Here is a 13,966-nt window from a genome sequence, read left to right on the forward strand (position 1 = left end):
CAAACAGTTAAGACAGGCATTATTAAAAAAAAAAAAAAAAAAAAAAAAAAAACTAGAATCCCTTTTGGAGGGAGGGGTTTTTTTTTTGTTTGTTTGTTTTAATATAACAGCCATTTCCCTTGGATCATTTAAAGTCATTCACCTATGTGGGAATGGGACTGAATTCACTAATTATGGTTTTGTAGCAATATACTTCAGGTTACTGCCATGCCTCGCCACCAGATGCTGCTTTACTCCTATTCTGAGATGTGTCAAAAAGCTAATGAAAATATTGCATGCTGGTAACATACATATTGAAGTGAATTGAATTAGTTTTTGCTTGGGATGAATCCAAAAGAGTCATCTTCTTTACAGCATATCATTGATTAACGTCAAGGTTCCCAATAACCAGAATTAAAATTGGTTCTTCATAATTCCAGTCACTTCTTATTAAAGGCTTTTGATTTTCACACCAAGATTCATGTGCATTTAAGGCACATTCATAAATCAAAAGTATAGGTAATCTACTTTTTTCCCCTTACTCTCAAAAAATGGATAGTACTTGTGCTGGTTTTTCAGTCTTCAGAGCTGTAATATTACTGCTATAATTGTACCTTTGAACTTGATTTAGCAACCAAATAATGTGATAGTGTAAATAATAACCTATCCTCAAAATGACAAATGTCTATCTAGTCCCTGATGATGAGAATCAGAACAAGTGCTATTTTAGTAAACTGCCCCATGAATAATCAAATGCCAGTTTCTATCTCAATTAGCTGCAACACCTCTGAATCCCACACTGAAAGATGGACTGATTTGGCAAAAATAATCAGCCTTTTGGAAAAATTTTCCACCTAATTTTTGTTTGTGAAACAAATTGACTTCTAAAAAAATTTCCTGCTAGCATGTGGTGGCCAATGGAATGAATACCTTTGCCAGGCTTTACCAAACCAAAAAAGTCTCAAATACCGAACCAACAATAAATTGTGCATCTAAAGACCAGCCAATCTAAGTTTGGAGGACAATTTAAACAGGAAATTCCTGATCCTCATACTACTGAGGTCCAGAGAAGTTACCCTAAGGTGTACCATTGTAACATCCAACAAAGATGATATTTGGACATATTGTGACTTACAACAAAAAGCTTAATTATGTGCCTGCTACATCCCAGCACTGCACTAAGTGCCAAGGCTATAACAAAAAGCAAAATGCAGTCCTTGATCTCAAGAAATTCAATCCCACGGGGGAGTCAACATGGAAATAACTATATGAAAAAAAAAAAAAGGATAAATTGGAGCTAATTACAGAAGGAAGGCACTAGCATTGAAGGGAATCAGAAAAATTTTTTTAGAAAAGGTGGGGTTTAGAAGGAAAGCAAGGAAAACACTGGATTTGAAGATGAGAAGACAGTTTTCCAAGCATGGGGTACAGCCAAGGAAAAGGCACAGAATCGGGACTGTCTTGTTCAAGAAACAGCAGAGAGGACAATGTCCCTTGATCACAGAGTAGGGAGAAATAGGAATGAGGAGGTAATGAGTAAGGTCTAAGGACTAGAAGGATAAGAGAAGGACCTATTATGAATATCAGATAGCCAATACAGGCTGAACCCCATGCCTATAATGCACTCCCTAATGAGCTTTTCCTTCAAGACTCAGATTTTACAGGAAACTTCCTGCCAGTCCTTCCCCTCCTCCCCATGCTAGTATCTTCCCTTTTGAGGCATGTATTTTGTATGTACCTACACACACACATATCCCCTCCATTAGAATGTAAGCTCCTTGAGGGCAGGAGCCTTTTTTTCTTTTATATCCTCACATACTCATATATGTTGATTGACACCTGAGTTGCAAATAGGACCTGACCAAGTTGGTGATTTCCTTCAATGTTTATGGGAGTTGCAACATTGGTCTATGAAAGCAAATTCTATTGAATGATGAGATGATATGGTCCATAGGAATAATATTGGCTGTCTTATACTAATACATTGTTTGATGAAGTTGTGAACCTATCCAGCCATTCTGGAGAGCAATTTGGAACTAGACCCAAAGGGCTGTCAAACTGTACATACCCTTGATCCAGCAGTGTCACAGAGTCTGTATATCCCAAAGAGATCTTAAAAGAGGGAAAAGGACCCACGTGTGAAAAAATATAGCAGCTCTTTTTTTATACAGTGTCAGGGAATTGGAATTTGAGTGGATGCTCATCAGTTGGGGAATGGCTGAATGAGTTATAGTATATGCAAATAATGGAATATTATTGTTCTATATGAAATGATGAGCAGCCTGGTTTTAGAAAAGTCTGGAAAGACTTATATGAACTGGTGCTAAGTGAAGTGAGTAAAACCAAGAGAACACAGCAACAACAATATCATATGATGAGTAATTATGATAGACTTAGCTCTTCTCAGTAATGCAATGATCCAAGACAATTCTAATAGACTTGGGATGGAACAAGCCATCCACATCCAGAGAGAGAATTATAAATACTGAATATAGATCAAAGCACAGGATTTTTTTTTTTTTTTTTTTTGCTCATTTGCTTTTTCTTTCTTGTTTTTTCCACCCTTTTGGTCTGATTTTTCTTGCACAACATGACATGGAAATATGTTTAAAAGGATTGTGCATGTTTAACCTATATCAGATTATTTGGGACAAAAAAATCATATAAAAATGAATCTTGAAAACTACATGTATTTGGAAAAAATAAAATACTATTGAGGGGAAAAAAGAAATTAGCTCAAAAGGGGAGTAGAGATATAGGACAAGAATTAATAGAAATGGTAGGCTCAAGTGAGCGTTGTTTTTTGTTTTGGGTTTTTTTCAGGATAGATAGAGAAAATAAGAGTATGTCTGTAGGCACCAGAGAAGGAACTTATAGATAAGGAGAGTTTGAAGATTAAGGAGTGGATAATGGGAGCAAACTGGTAGAAAAGACTGGAGTAAAAAGAATCAAATATGCATATATAAAGAAATTGCTTTTGAAAGGAGAAAAGTAATTTCATAAAGACTGTAAAGAAGGAAGGGATAGTGGGTGATGATACCTGAAGAACATGAAATGAGGAGAAAAAAATGGAGGGGGTGATTCTTGGCAAGGCAAAGTCCTCATTTGAAAGAGTGAAGAGGGAGAAAGAATTATGGCAAGCTTGAGGAGAGAAGAGGTTTAGAATATCCTCTGTGATGAGTAAGAAAAATTGATTTAAAAAAGGATGAATTGCCAAACTACAGTGAGTTTAAAAATTAAAAAATAAATAAATGTATATTGGACCCCATCATGGGGATTTTGTGACTTCCTCAATTTCCACTCAAGAAAATATTAATAAATAAGTAGAACTGAAAGAGGTAGATGATGGAAATGATCCAAAACAGAGCTATAATAAGGCATGATTGGTTGAAGGACAGGTAAACAAGGGATTAAAAAGTCAGATAGCATAGTTTTTAACCTGTTTCACCAAATGTGACTTGGAAGAAGTATTGAAAATTACTGAAAGAGAAATGACAACCATAGGAAAATATCAGCCCAAATGTAAGCCCCTGCCAACTATAGGCTGCACCTACAAAATGAACTCTCTACAAGAAAAAGAGTATGTAGGTTTAGCTGTAGATTGAATAACCTCTCCCACAGAGATCTATCTGTTGTTATTATATCTTTATGAGGGGATAGGATGCTAGAGACATAGATGTATTATATAAATATCCAGAATAAAATTATGGCATAAACAATGATCCATCTCAAGATTCTTTTTTTGCCAGATTTGGTAGAGATTGTAGGATTAGAAAGGGAAGAATTAAGGATAGGTTTACATAACCCAGTGCTTCTGGAATTCTAGACCAGGAAAGCATTCATTTTAAAAGATAGCTGATAAAAATGGAATTGAATATAATTTATAATGTCAGTTCAATAGAAGTCTCTATTTCCTGCCTTAAATTTTTCAGAATATAACTACAAGAAAGGCAGCGTTGCACAATTGATAGAACAATAGTCCCAGAGTTAAGAAGACCAGAGTTCAAGTGGCACATCTGACATATGCAGTCACTTAAACCTCTCTGGGTCTCAGGCACTGAATAAGACTCCAAGTTGCAGAGATTTTTAATCTTCATTAGTAAGGTTCCTTCCACTGATGAAATCACAAGGAGAAACAGATTATTTTATGACCCTTTTGAAAACTTTACTTTGGTTTAGTAATGATAAATTCCCACTGATCAAATTTACAGAAAGTTATCCTTCATTTCAGTTCCAATGAATGACTTCTAGGAGAATAGTTATAATCTGGAATTGGGCCAATGGAGCGGCATTTGGGGGTTGGGGGGAAGAGGGGTATGTTTGTTCAATCAGCACAATAGAGAAGGTCTTTCTCGAAAAACAATCCCAGTCCCAAAACCAGCACATGACCTGATATGGATTTTATTATATTCAACCTGAGGAAAAGCAGGGAGAAACAGCTGCCTCCAAATACAAGTGGAAATGGAACATAATATTGTAATCACCATAAATTGTGGTGATTATTTGTATAAAACCATAAACGTACACTATGGCTAAATGAGTCATTTACTGAATATCCTTTCAGTTATTAACTTGGCATAAATACTAATCCCTGAAGATTAAGTTGAACACTAATCACTTGGAGCGTTGGAGGACCTTTTGTGATCCAGTGGCTGGTATTTACATATGGTAATTTCCCTGGTGGCAGCTGAGGAGGCCTGATCAGTGCTATGTAAGCAGTAACACATGCTGTAATAAGAAATGAGTTTTTCATCTCTTTCCCTAAGCCCTCCTCCCTCTTCACTCCCAATTGGGGCTTAATTAAAACTCCTCAGTACTTGGCTCTGTTTAACCGGACACAGGAGCCCTGAAATGCTGACATGGATCCTCAGATTTCACCTGCTAGGTCAGCTCATTAAGGGTTGTAATTCTACAGCTGGGCCCATGGTGGCCAAACTACAAGTTACTGGAGAAGAGAAACAACCTCTCATCGGAGGGACTAAACCTCGTTAAGTCCAGCAACAATCTGACCCACTTAGTTTTCAGTATTGCAGGTGCCTCACATTTCTCTACCCAGTGTTGTTGAGTCAGTTATTTCAATAATGGTTTCCTCTCCACCCTTGAATCTTATTCCCTTGACTTTTTTAAAAAGAAATTTGAGTTTCCCCATCTCTCACAGGCTGGAAGTGCAGGAACTATTCCGTCCAATCCTCCTATTGATCTGTACTGGAATTTCATTCCAAATTAGTCCACTTTGCTCCTCCCTAGACAACTTAGTGGTCCCTTATTCCCTAGTGGCTAACTATATTGCTTCTATACTTTATTCAAATACCTGGTTTGCATATTCTAAAGTATCAGAACTCAACTTCAAGAGATCTGCCTACCTCAGGGATGAGAGGTATACCCCATCATGCCTGGCTTTCCATCATTCCTATTGTGAACAAATCCTCCCCTTTGATTTTAACTGTTTCCTCCACTCCTCCTCTTAGACAGTCAAACTCTCCTAGGAGAAATAATAAAACCTTGCTAGTTCAATGAAAATTATGCTATCTAATCTTAAATATCCTCTTTCTACTATATGGCAATCCTTTTGTTCATTGATTGACTATCACATGTCTACAATAGCACTTTCAAACTTTCTCTTCACCCCTCAAGTCCTAATTTCAACCCTTTCCCTTATACAACCTTAAGATCGAATTTACTGACTACATTAAAGCCATCCACTATAAACTCCCCTAATTCTCCTCTTCCACTCCTTTTCTAAAATTCTCCATTACAAAGAATCACAAAAGTTGAGTCCAGAGGGATGTTGATAGCCCATATAGGTAACATATCTACAATAACATATCTACCAAGACTACTTGGAGGCATCTCCAGATACAAACAGAAAGTTTTAATTCAGTTCTTGCAAGAAATGGGCCAACATATTATTGGGTGGGCCTGAATAGAGTAGCACATGGCAGAAACAGAAAATGGATTATATAGCAGAAAAGACTCAAGTACAAACACTCCATGTTGATTTTTAAATTTATTGGATGGATTGAAAAGGAAGTAACCATTGACCAATGGTCAGCAATGCTGCCTATTTCCATGTGACTTTCTGAAGCTTAGACCTAAGTTTGAATTTTTCTACCCTACAGCCCTCTGAGAATAGGGAAAGATTGATTTCTTGAAACTTAGACCTTAGGATCTTCACCTGGTCCCAGTCAGTCTCCATTGAAGAAGAGCACAACTTCCTTAAAGTAACCAGTTTTCCACTTTTAGATAGCTTTAATTGTTGAACAATTTCTGCTGACATCAAGTATAAATATGTCATTTTGTAACTATTGCATCCTTCTTCTGGTCTACTTTTTGGGGTCAAACAAAACAAATCTAATTCTCCTTCCATGTGACAATCCTTTAAATAATAGAGCACCATTTGTATGTTCCATCTCTAAGGTCTTCTCTTCTCCAGGTTAAACAGCCTTTATTAGTTTATTCAACTAATCTGTCATTTCTTGGTAATTTGACTAACAAGATAGAATATTAGGCATTTTCTCCAGCCTCTACAAACACTTAAAACTCTCCATCATTACCAAAGAGCACTTATGCACCAGACTAGAGAAATTCTAGCTCTTTCCACAGGCCATGAAGACAAAAGGCCCAAGAAATTAGTGATTTTATGAATTGATGCTAGAAAATGCTCTTAACAAACTCATTCAGCACCCTTTCTTTTACCAGGATGTCCACCCACTGACTTGTGGTTTGGGAATTTCTCTCTTGTTTCATTTTCTTTCAGGTTTCTCTACTTGCCTTTTCCCTATTATTCTGTTACAATAAGAAGCAGATATCAATTCTACCCAGAAAAAAGGAGTTTGGGAACGGGAGCCTGTACTTCTAGGATAGGAATCCCAAAGGCAGTTGGCAGTTGAAATTTTGCACGGAATACCCACTTCACCCTTTTCCCAAACTACCAAAAATAACTTGGCCTGGTCAGACAACTATAAAATGAAAGGAATTGGGACCAAGGGCCAGAATACGGGATCATACTGAAGCTTTAAAAAAGAGGATCGCAATACAGCTGGAGCTAGCTCTGTACTGCTGAGAAACTGCTTAATATTAATCAAGGAAGAGTGAAAAGATATCCTTGTTTCAGTGAAGTCACAGTTGAGATTAGATAGCATACATTTGTAGCAGAATCAAAAATAAGATTTTTTTTAAAAACTTCCTGTAGATAGAAAGTGTCTTTACTAAGTTCAGTCAAAAGTAAATTCCCCAAAATGAGAGGAGGATAAAACGGCTTTCAAGTTCAGCCCAGGATAAACCCATTATTAAAGGAAAAGGAATCAGAAAGTTAGTGACAGATAAAATTATAAGGAAAAAAGACTAAAATCATCAAAAATCTTAGGAAAAAGAAAACATTGAAAAACTTAAGAGTGCAAGAAAAAAAAAATTAACAAGGTATAGGCTGAAACAGAAACAACAATGAGTACCAAGGCATTTAGAAGATTACAAAGGCCTCTAAATTTTACAAGACAAAAAAAAAAAATCTGACTAATCAAAGAGCCCTGTGAATTTCTAAGCTATCAGTATGTTTCATAATAATTCAAACAAGAAATAAGAATTTTGAAAAACATTAAAAGAAGGGGCAGCTAGGTGACCCAGTGGATAAAGCACCTCCCCTGAATTCAGGAGGACCTGAGTTCAAATTTGACTTCAGACACTTAATACTTTCTAGCTGTGTGACCCTGGGCAAGTCACTTAACCTCAATTGCCTCAAGGAAAAAAAGAAAGAATTCAAAATAACTAACAGAATAACAAAATTCATGGTCTGAACAGCAGAAATAAATAATAGAATAGAAAAACTTGAATCTGTGCAAAGAGAATATAGGAATAGAAATACTTAAGCAAAAGGCAATCTGCTAGAGGAGAAACAATTAAAATAGCTTATATGTTTTGTATGACTCTATATATATAATGGGTATCATAATTCTTGCCTTCTCAATGGATAAGAAAAAAGGATGAAGGGAGGGAGAAAAATTGGAACTAAAAATGATTTTTAAAAGATTTAAAGAGTTTAAAGTATCTCTGCAAGCAAAACAAATTGATACTGAAAACAGTATCTATAAAAACAATGTAAGGATCATAGGCCTTCCAGAAGTACATAAAAGTAATCCTGAGCACATTAAAGTAGGAAAATATTCAAAAGTTGAGAATATAGAAGTTGAAGCACCAATTAAAAGTACACAGATCCTCTGAAAACAAAAACTTATGCTTCAAACTCCAAGATACATGGTGAGTAAATTTAAGTTTTACAATGACAAAAAGCAAATTCTGCAGGTCACCATGAAAATATCTTCATCTGCAAAAGAAAGGAAATTTGAATATTATAAAATGATTCAACAGTTTCAAGAAAACATAGTAAGGAATAGAATAATACACTCTAAAAAACAAACTCAAGATGCAATCCAAAATGCCATACTATGCATGCATAAAATTAGTCATACATGAAAAATGATAGATATTCAAGAAAAGAGAGGCATTTGAAGTACCCTTTGAAAACATATAAAAACAGATTGACTTGCAAATTCTCTAAATAATAAAAATACTTTTTTAAAAAAAAAGTAAGTGAATAGAGGCAGAGCCAAGATGGCAGAGTAAAGGCAGGAACTTTCCCAACCTCTCTAAATTCCCTTAAATAATGACTTTAAACAAATTGTAGAGCATCAGAACATCCAAAAAGAAAGAGTAAAACATTTGCCAGCCAAAGACAACTTAGAAGGTCAGCAAAAAAGCTCTGTGAGTGTGGGAGCATAGTATGCAATCCCAGTGCTGGTCATCCCAGCACAGCCCCAGCCCCAGCTGGATGTCAGCTTCAGCAAAGCAAGCCCTCTGAAATCAGGTAACTTCCAGATCTCTCAGTCCGGAGACACCAAAGAGGATTCAGAAGGTCAGAAGAAAAAATCTCTGGCAACAGATTTTGACATGAAAAAGCTTCTCCATGGAGGGGAAGACAAAAAGAAGATGAATAAATGAACATTACTCTCATCAGAACTGGCTCAAAGAGGAAATAACATAAACACAAATATGGGTATAGAAATCTATCTCATCCTTCAGAGAAATAGGAAAGGAATGGGATATGGGAAGGGTGATAATGTGTAATGCCGGAGAAACCTAGGCAAGATAGAGATTAGAGAGTTTTAAATATTTTATTTGAAAGGGAGAGATTTACTGGGACCAAATGGATCCATGGTTTGGTCCCAGGGCTGAATGAGACTATCATCTCTAAGAATCCAGCACACTATATGAGTTTTCAATGACCCATATATTCACGTGGCTCAGATACAGGGGTAGACCAAGGCGGGGGTGGAGTCAGAGTGCTAAGAGCAGGAACTAACAATGGAGGACATCTGATATCCATGTCCCAGAAGCAGTTCAATAATCTATAATTTGACCAAAATCTAGAAAAACAACAACAACAACAACAACAAACCCCACAAATCTAACAAATAAAGGTTAGAACAGTCTGAGATAGAAAGACTTGGTTCACCAGACTGCTGCAAAATGTGAAGAACTAGCAGCTTTCTATGTGAAGAGGAGTTTGCTTAACAGGACAGGCAAATTTTGGCGGTCAGCTATAGTCCCAAATAAATAGCCATTAGATCTCACTGTGCTAATTGTCCTCTCATTATTTAGAAATCTTTATAAACCCTGAATAACCACAGGCACAAATATTCAGTTACAGATAGATGACCAAGGTAAATATTCATTTGCCAAGTATTTAGGATATAATGATTACACACAATCAGACTGAAAATAGCAAGGTATGACATAATTGAATTACATAAACAGTTCTTATTGACCATTGTCTCTGATCAGTCACAGGAGGAAAAAATGCAGGGACATAACTATAACATAAGCAGTTAAAACTCGACCTTCAGCACATACAAGATAAAATAGCTTTAATTCGGTTTTGCTCCAGTTAATTGTCCTACTGACTGTCAGAGGATGGAGCTTTAAAACTCCCAAATAGCATTAACTATAAGCCCAAGAAATTTTACTTCCAATAACAAATCCCATTAACCAAAGTTTCAGATAAATCCTAAACAGGTATTTACCATAACCTTATATTGATAATAGTAAGAAATTTGTCTCAGTAAATTCACAAGTTATCTTTCATATCTAAGTAGATGTTTCATAAGTGAACAATATACATACAAACCAGTTTGCTTTTAAAATACCTAATACATAGACAAATATCCCAAATAGTATATTGTCCATAACAAAAACATTTTCAAAAGGACAAAGAAAAACTTATTTTCAGAAGCCCTTTAAATGATGGGCATAACCTCAGGATACAATCAAGTACAACTTATATAAAATATCCTAATTCCACATAAAAGAATCCAAAAAGTTCTTTAAAATATTAAGCTTTTCGAAATAATCTTATCAAAGTATGGATCACATCTATGACCATATTCCTTAATCAAGGAAACCATTGTGTATCAAAAGAAACAAATATTCAGTCAATTAACTTAAAAGCAAGCCTATCTCTTGAAATCATTTGCCAAAGCCAAGCCTCTGCAGAAAGTGGCTGGAACACACTTAGTGGAGGGAGGCGGAGGATTCCACATGGCTATCCTTCCCCCCAGTCTACCTCCAAAGAGGCAGGGGGGAAGAGAAGGCAAGCTAAACTGCATCCCTGGCTAACTAGATGCTCCATTGCTAAAGTAGCAGAGAGCAGTGGGGGGGTAAGTTTAATCTTCACCTTTGAAGACAAAAGATCCCATTTCTCCCTACCCCACTCAAACTTTTTTCCACATGCAAATTTAGTCTCTCCTAAATCGCCTTCAAAACTATTAAGATTCACAATACAGTGGATAGCTAAATGATTCCATAAAACCCACATGTCCAGCAGATTTGGATTTAAAGCATAACTTATAACATTAAGAAATTACCCAAAGAAATTACCAAATTTTCAGAAGGTAACATACTTTACCTAATTAGAGGGACATGACCCCTTTCAGGCAAGTTAACAGAACTTCTCTTTAATAAGCCATTGTTCTTAAGATCTTATTCTCAAAGATAACCAAATCTAGCCTACAAAGGCAATAGTGAAATTATTTCCCACAATTTTAAAACTGCCCAAAAGAATACTCAGAACAAATCTAGCCTTTAAAGGCAATAATGAAATTATTTCCCACAATTTCAGAATCATCCTAAAATTCCTAATCAGATGTTTTCTCCTGACTGAGTTTCAATCAGATAAGGTTTTGCAACAGGTAAAAAAGTTTAAAATTACAAGCAAATTTTTAATTGCAACATTGAAATAACCAATTCTTAATCATTATTCTTAAAACTTAACAGAGCTCTTTAACAAAAACACAAATCACACAGACATAGACTGCAGAGTTACAACATTAAACAAAACATTTAACACATATAACCAGAGAGTGCCCAAAAAGGCGCTCAGAATCAGATCAGACTAGATGTCTCTTAGAAGATACCCAAATCAGGGGATCATCCAGCATCCTGGAATGATATCCTTCTCAGAATTTAATGCTCATCGGCATTTTCTTATTTTGAGAATCCAGAAGCTAGCACAGACAGATAGAACAGGTAAATAGATCAGATTATGTCTTAAGACATCCAAACTTACTCTCTTGTGGCTGAAAGGGAGTGTCCACCTTCAGACTTCAGACATGGTTGTGGCTGAAAACTGCTCTCTTTCCCGGAGACTCTGGAAAAAAATCCAGAGGACCAGCCTCTCCAGGCCAAGAACTCAGATCTCCAGCCACCCTAAGACCCAAATATCTCTATTTTCTAATCCTGCTCTCATTTTCTAATATCTTGGTGGGGCCTCCAAAATGTAATGCTGGAGAAACTGAAATAGAGATTGGAGAGTTTTTAATATTTTATTTGAAAGGGAGAGATTTACTGGGACCAAATGGATCCATGGTTTGGTCCCAGGGCTGAACGAGACTATCATCTCCAAGAATCTAGCAAACAATGTGAGTTCTCAATCACACACACACACACACACACACACACACACACATACATACATACATACACGTGGCTCAGATACAAGGGTAGGCCAAGGCAGGGGCAGAGTCAGAGTGCTAACATCAGGAACTAACAAGAGAGCATATTAGGGGAGGAGATAGGGTGAAAGGAGAGAGAATAAATGAAGGGAAATACAGTTACTAATAGTGATTATAAAAAAAGTTTTGAAGCAAGTTTCTCTAAGGCCTTATTTCTCAAATATAGAACTGAGTCAAATTTATAAAAAATAAGAGCCATGTTCCAATTGATAAATAATCAAAAGATATGATCCATACCCAAAGGGCTACAAATTCATGCATATCATTTAACCTAACACCATTAATAGGTATGAATACCAAAAGAGATTTTTAAAAAATGGAAATGACGTATATATAAAGAAATATTTATAGCAGCTCTCTTCTCAGGGCAAAAAAAAATTGGAAATTGAGGGCATGCCCATCAATTTGGGAGTGGCTGAATAAATTATGATATGTGCTTGTGATGGAATATTGTTATTCTATGGGAAATGATGAGCAGGATGCTCTCCAAAAAATTCCTGGAAAATCCTCCATAAACTGAAGCAAAATGAAATGTACTGTATAAAAAGTGAATGCAATGTTCTAGAATGATCAGCTATAAATGACTTTGCTATTTTCAGCAGTACAGTGAGCCATGACTATTCTGAAGGACTTATGATAAAAAATCCTATCCATACCCAGAGAAGAAACTGATTATGTCTGAATAAGCATTCTTCCTCTCCCTCTCCCTTTTCCCTTCCCTTCTTCCTTCTCTTTCTTTTCCCCTCCCCTTTTCCAATCCACCCCCCTCTTTTTCTCTGTTTCTCTGTCTCTCTTCCTCTCTCCCCTCCCCCCTCTCTGCCTCTCTCTCTCTCCTTCTCTGTCTTTGTCTCTCTCTCTGTCTCTCTCTCTCTCTCTCCCTCTCTCTCTCTCTCGAGGATTTTTTTCTCATCAGCATGGGAGATCTGTTTTCATTCACAATATGATTTTTATGGAAATGTTTTGCATAACTTTAATTGTGGCTTCTCAATTGAGGGTGGGGATAAGGGAAACAACCTAGAACTCAAAAGTTTTAAAAATTAATATAAAATTGTTTTAAATATAACTGAGGGAAAATATTAAATAAATAAATAAGTTTTGGGAAAAGAAGAGCAAATTAATATAATTTCCATGTAAAATGCAAGTATTAAAATTAAATAATCCCATCTCTCTGAAAAGGGGAAAACAATTTTTAAAAAAGCTTAGAAACAATAGCAGTGACAATATAGTGACCATTAAGAAATGTCTTTCCTATGTGCTGTGTACAAGGAAACAGCACTGTAAGAAGACCAAGTATGAATGACATAACTGTTCTCAGCAATACAGTGATCCAAGACAGCTCTGAAGAACTTATGTGAAAAATGCTATCCATACCCAGAGGAAGTACTGATTATGTCTAAATGCAGATTGAAGCATACTTTTTTTTCACAACATGACTATTATGTATATATTTTGTATGAATACACATGCATAACCTATTTTGAATTGCTTTTCAATTCAATTGTCAAATGTCAATGAAGTGGGGTGGGGAGGGAGAAAGGGAGAGAAAGGGACAGAATCTGGAACTTAACATTTTAAAAACCAGTGTTAAAAATTTTTTATGTGTAATTGTTGAAAAATAAAATGCTAAATTTAAATTAAAATCAATTTCTTTCCATTATTGATTCTTACCTGACATAGAATCATAGAACTTCATTATCCTTGTTGTTTTTCCCTAAATACTTTTCAAGTTACCATTTTCCATCCTAAACTACATATTCCAGATTTGGTTTAGTCTATCCAGAGGAGAGAATAAAGGGATTGTCATTTCGTATTTCCCAATGTCTTAAGGTAATCCAAGATCATATTTTTTGGCTATCATTTATTACTACTGATTCATATTGGTCTTACCTTTAGCTAAAACCTATAGCTCATTTTCAGACAAACTC

This window comes from Sarcophilus harrisii, chromosome 4, assembly GCF_902635505.1.
Source record: "Sarcophilus harrisii chromosome 4, mSarHar1.11, whole genome shotgun sequence".
NCBI lineage: Eukaryota > Metazoa > Chordata > Mammalia > Dasyuromorphia > Dasyuridae > Sarcophilus > Sarcophilus harrisii.